Here is a 6,000-nt window from a genome sequence, read left to right as displayed (position 1 = left end):
GCCTGCCTTGAACCACTCTTCCTCTCTGCCTGTCTGCCAACGGGAAGTACCTATTTGCTCTTCTAAGCTTGTGCCCCCTCCCCCCCCGGTGTGGTCGCCAGGCCCTATAGCATTGTGTATATGACCTGGGGTCAACTCAGTACCGGTAGGCCTGCTTGCCTTTTGGGAAAGGGGCCTGCTATAGGTGAAGAACACAGAACCAGCTATAGTGCCTGACTGCCAATGCTAGTGGTAGGCGTGACAGTAAGTGGACCTTATTGCTAATCAGCCACATATACGAGTTGTTGTCTTGTTTTGGGGCACACTCCACCGGCACCCTAGATCTGTGACAAAGCTGTCACCAAATCTTATGGTGAGCTACTAACAACCAGGAACTGGTAGGCTGTGTAGTGCTCATGAAAAGTGCCACACAACGCCACACTGGACCCTCCTCTCTGCACCTGGCCACAGCAAGCATTTCAGCAACTTATAGTGATGTTAGTGGTAATTAAAATCTCTTTTGTTTTCAGTAGAACAAACCATTTGTAAATAAGAATAAAGGGTATGGCTTGAGCATGAGGAGAGGGAGAATTAGGAGCAAGGCAAGGTTGACTCTGAAGTTCCGCATTAAAGTTTAATACATATAAAGTAAGTCAGCATACCTGGGAGGAAGGCTTCATTTAAAACTACACATCTTGTAGAGCAAAGCTGGTGTTCCAATTTTATTTTAACCACTTCAGCCCCGGATGGATTTGCCCCCTTAATGACCAGGCCATTTTTTGCGATACGGCACTGCGTCGATTTAACTGATAATTGCGCGGTCGGGCGACGTTGTACCCAAACAAAATTCAGGTCCTTTTTTTTCCCACAAATAGAACTTTCTTTTGGTGGTATTTGATTACCTCTGCGGTTTTTATTTTTTGCGCTATACACAAAAAAAGAGCGACAATTTTGAAAAAAAATAAAATAATTTTTAGTTTTTGCTATAATAAATATCCCCAAATTAAAAAAAAAAAAAAAACAACAACAAATTTCTTCATCAGTTTAGGCCAATATATATTCTTCTACATATTTTTGGTAAAAAAAAAAAAAAAATGCAATATGTGTTTATTGATTGGTTTGCGCAAAAGTTATAGAGTCTACAAAATAGGGGATAGATTTATGGCACTTTTATTATTTTTTTTTTTTTTTTTTTTTTTTACTAGTAATGGCGGCGATCAGTGATTTTTATCAAGACAGCGACATTGCGGCGGACAGATCTGACACTTTTAACACATTTTTGGGACCATTGACATTTATACAGTGATCAGTGCTATATAAAATGCACTGATTACTGTGTAATTGTCACTGGAACAGAACATCTGTCTCTTCTCTCCTGATCGCATGTGGGCAGCGGTCATCGCGACCCCCCCTCCGCCTTGCAGCCCTCCTACTCTAGCTCTTTAGTGGTTAATATGATTTTATTCTAGAATGAAATCTGTTTCTATTCATCTATCAAGTTCTTTTACATAAGCAACTTGTATTTTTTTATGCTCTGTTTTTCTTAGAAACTTACAAATTATTTTTTTTATATGTACATGAACTTACAATAGTTTATCATACAACCACCTGGTTGTTTTTAAGAAAAAACAGACATCCTCTGTAACTACTTATATTTAAAGTATAGATGTTCAGACTGGTACAATTCATTCACCAGAGACCTTTTTAGAAATTTTAGGCAGCACCACACACAAGTCACATTAAAACACACAATATAAAAGTAATATATATTTTATGTAACACTATAAAAGTAATATAACTTTTTTTTCTAAAACTTTACATCATAAACATATGAAGATGTCATGTTATAGAAATTAAAGGATATTCTTTAAATAATAATCATAATAAGGTTTATTTACATCAAGTATACAAATGTTTGCAGTCAAGGCCAGTTAAACATTTTCTTCCATGTTCTGACCATGGGTTGTAATGTATGGGAGTAGCAGACTTGGAAGCAAGTCAAATAAAACAATCTTTAACAGGAAAAAAAATGGCTTATATTTAAGATATGTTTGAGATGCATCTACCATGGAATATAAACAATGCATGACAAAAGCAACAATAAAAGTAAGCACTGCTCCATACAATCAAGTGCAACATTCATATAACACATTCCAGATCTTTCAAAAATGTTGGACACACATTTGTGAAAAGCAAAAAAGTAACTCATGTGTGCTAACAATTGAAGTGTATCTAAACGCAAACAGTCCAGCCTGTGTGACAACCACAGCTCCTTTCATAGATACGATGGAGAAATTAGAGTAGCCATGAAGGGACAGAAAGTGTGTTATTTACAGGATTAACAGTTGAAAATGAAAGGAAAATTCTTAATGCCTCCGGGCAAATAAAAATGGACAGTCCACTGCCATATTGTGGGGGGAGCACCACCTGCCAGGGGATTGGAGGACCAGGTAAGTAAAACTGGTTCTCCTCTCCCCTAATGAAAGAAGGTATTGACCCTTCCAGTGTGGACACAGCCCCACTACATGAGATCATTTCTAATTTCCCAGTTTGTTGGGCTTTAAAGGATATCTATAGACACAGCATACACAATTTTATAGCATCAGCATTGCAATAGTAATACAAATCATAGTTATTTTTGACAATCCAATCATCACACCCCTGAAATTGTAATGGATGATGAAACATGTAGGGTGGAGTGACGGTGGGTTATGTCATCATGCACCAGACGCAGCGGCCATTTTGTTGGTTTGAAATTTTCCTATTCTAATGCAGATTTCTATGTTTTTAAATGTGAGTGCATTATTTTACTTAAAATAAATGATAATTTTTAACAAATTTACTGCACTTTGAGATACCTCTGCCTTTCATTTTGACTACTACCCATTGGGAGCTCTGATGGTCATCAGGGTAGCAACAACCACTGAATTTGTTTGCTCAAGGGAGAAGTTGAGAGATAGAGAAAAAGGAAGAAATACCCGCGCAATGGGATACGTGCATGGAATTTAGAAAATATTTGTTGGAACTGCTGCCACTACCAATTACTTCCACTAGGTGGAATGTAATAATGAGAAAAAGAAAAAGAAGTAGATATGGCGCCGTTCCAGGTTTGATGGGTTCAGGTGTATACTGCTCCCTTAGTGGGAGGAAGGAATTAGGTGGGGAGAAAATGTAAATAGTGTCTATTAAATGAGTGTCCTCAAGTACTGCACAGTGCAACTGTGCGTTTTAATGTGAAGCTGTGTGTAAACTCCTAAATGTGTGTGAAGTCAAGCTGAATACCTGACTTATTAAAGTACAGTGTATAAAAACTAACTTAATCCATCAATAAAATATATAAATTAAAATGCAGTATTCCTAATCATTATACGCATATAGCCATATAAACAATAACACAGTAAAATCAATAGTGTAAATTTAAAGTGCTGGTGTGAATATACAGGTGAATTTTTAATTAATATATGCAGTGGAGTTATAAGGTGCTTTTAGTGCCGGTGAAGAAATCCGCCTGGATTCTGGTGGATATTCCATTGAGTAAACACTCAGTGCGTGCCTTAATCCGTGCTCTTATAGTGACTGCACTCACCAGATCCTTCACCCCCTCTTGGGGTCTCACACATCCACAGTATATGCCACTGTGTAGCAACGCAGGATAACTCCGTTTTTAATGTGGACTATGAGAGGATTCCATTATGAAAGAGAAAGGGGGAGCCCACATAGCGTGGTACTGTATAAAAATTTGTTTATTTGTTTACACGTTTCATCACTCTGACGTCATCTGGAGCGCTCCAGATGACGTCAGAGTGACGAAACGCATAGGGCGGAGTCAGCATACGTCCTTGCATCACTTCCTGCTTCAGAGGCTTGTGTCAGCAATATAGGCTTTTTTTACCTTTACCAAATGTGAGTACCTTTTAAACATTTTTGCACCAATAAACAAATTTTTATACAGTATCACGCTATGTGGGCTCCCTCTTTCTCTTTCATAATGGAATCCCCTCATAGTCCACAATAAAGACGGAGTTATCCTGCGTTGCTACACAGTGGCATATACTGTGGATGTGTGAGACCCCAAGAGGGGGTGAAGGATCTGGTGAGTGCAGTCACTATAAGAGCACGGATTAAGGCACGCACTGAGTGTTTACTCATTGGAATATCCACCAAAATCCAGGCGGATTTCTTCACTGGCACTAAAAGCACCTTATAACTCCACTGCATATATTAATTAAAAGTTCACCTGTATATTCACTCCAGCACTTTAAATTTACACTATTGATTTTACTGTGTTATTGTTTATATGGCTATATGCGTATAATGATTGGGAATACTGCATTTTAATTTATATATTTTATTGATGGATTAAGTTAGTTTTTATACACTGTACTTTAATAAGTCAGGTATTCAGCTTGACTTCACGCACATTTAGGAGTTTACACACAGCTTCACATTAAAACGCACAGTTGCACTGTGCAGTACTTGAGGACACTCATTTAATAGACACTACTTACATTTTCTCCCCACCTAATTCCTTCCTCCCACTAAGGGAGCAGTATACACCTGAACCCATCAAACCTGGAACGGCGCCAGAAATTGAGAGATGTTCCATTTCTGATATTCTGATAAAGAAGATATTTGGCTGCGCTTCTTGACTGCAAGGTCAAATTTAATTGGCAAGAGGATGTCCATGTGGTTTGAGGGTGAAGGTCTCTATGTCACACATCTTTTTGAGCACCATTTAATTCAAGGACTTTATGGACTTACCCGATCAATTTTAATTGTTTTGCACTTCTTTCTTCACCATTTGTCAGACTGTCTATTTTTAATATTAGCACTGCACTGCACTGTCACAACATGAAAATCTCCTTTCATGTTGTGAGTGCTGCCTGTCTGTTGGCCATCTCTTTTCACAACTTTCTGGATTTCCTGAATGCTTTGCAGCTTCTTCTCTGCTGTTTACTTTCAATTTCTAAGGACTACATATCACATTGTATCTTGCTGCCTGCAAGCTATGATTCCTGTACCGACTCCGCCTCTGGAAACTACTCCTCCCAGCACCTCTGTAGATCAGAAGGCAAGCTAAACTTGAACTGTGACACAGCAGTGCCTACTCCCAGTGAACAGGGAATACATGTCACAGAATTCAAAGAAGTAAATGTGTGGGAATTTTCACAGAATAAGTTTGCAAACTTCAAGACCTTTCAGATTTATAAAAGTAGGTTAGAAATAATTGAAATACGATGTGGAAATAAATATATACGATTTTAGATTTTACCATAGATACACTTTAAGCAAGGAAAAATAAATAGGCCACCTTATCTAAGCGCTAGTAAGCTGCAATATATTAATTCTTTGTTTTAAGTTTTTAGGTTTAGATACATGATACAGTTTAGATAGGCGTCAACAAATATAATGTCAACTTTGCCCAATAAAATAAAAATCGATAATAGTCGGACTGGGCAATGATGGAAACAATGATTTACTATGCTTCAGTGATGAATAGACACAGGAGTGATTGGTACCGATCGCTCACTTTGTTTATTCAGGAAAGGAAAGGCAAGTAAATTACAGATTTACTGGCACCTTCTCCCACTCACTATCTTGAAACATCCCCCTGTGTGCTCACAGCAGCTGCCAGCAGGAGAGGAGGGAAGCTAACAGCACTGCGGGGGAAAGGGGCACACAGGGGGCCTGAACAGCAGATGGAAGGGCGGAATGTGCTAGAACCAATCCCCCTGCAGTGCACCCAGAGGGGGAAAGAAGAAGAAAAGCCGGGACCACTGCAAGGGGAGGCAGAAAAGGATCGGTGTAAGCAATAAGACAGTTCAGCCAGACCTCTTGCTCAACAGGTACCTGGGCCCCCCTTTTGAACTTCTGGGGCCTGGGCCCAGTACACGAGGGCTGGCTATACTACCTTATCAGCAGCCTGGCCACACACAGCATGATTTAGTATCTTTTGGGGAAAAAATGCTCAGAACCACAGACAATCTAAACTTTACTCGACATGGATATCCACTGTTCACT

This window comes from Aquarana catesbeiana, linkage group LG03, assembly GCF_042186555.1.
Source record: "Aquarana catesbeiana isolate 2022-GZ linkage group LG03, ASM4218655v1, whole genome shotgun sequence".
Classification (NCBI taxonomy): Eukaryota; Metazoa; Chordata; class Amphibia; order Anura; family Ranidae; genus Aquarana; species Aquarana catesbeiana.
The sequence above is the reverse complement of the archived record's forward strand: the minus strand, read 5'-3'. Positions refer to the sequence as shown.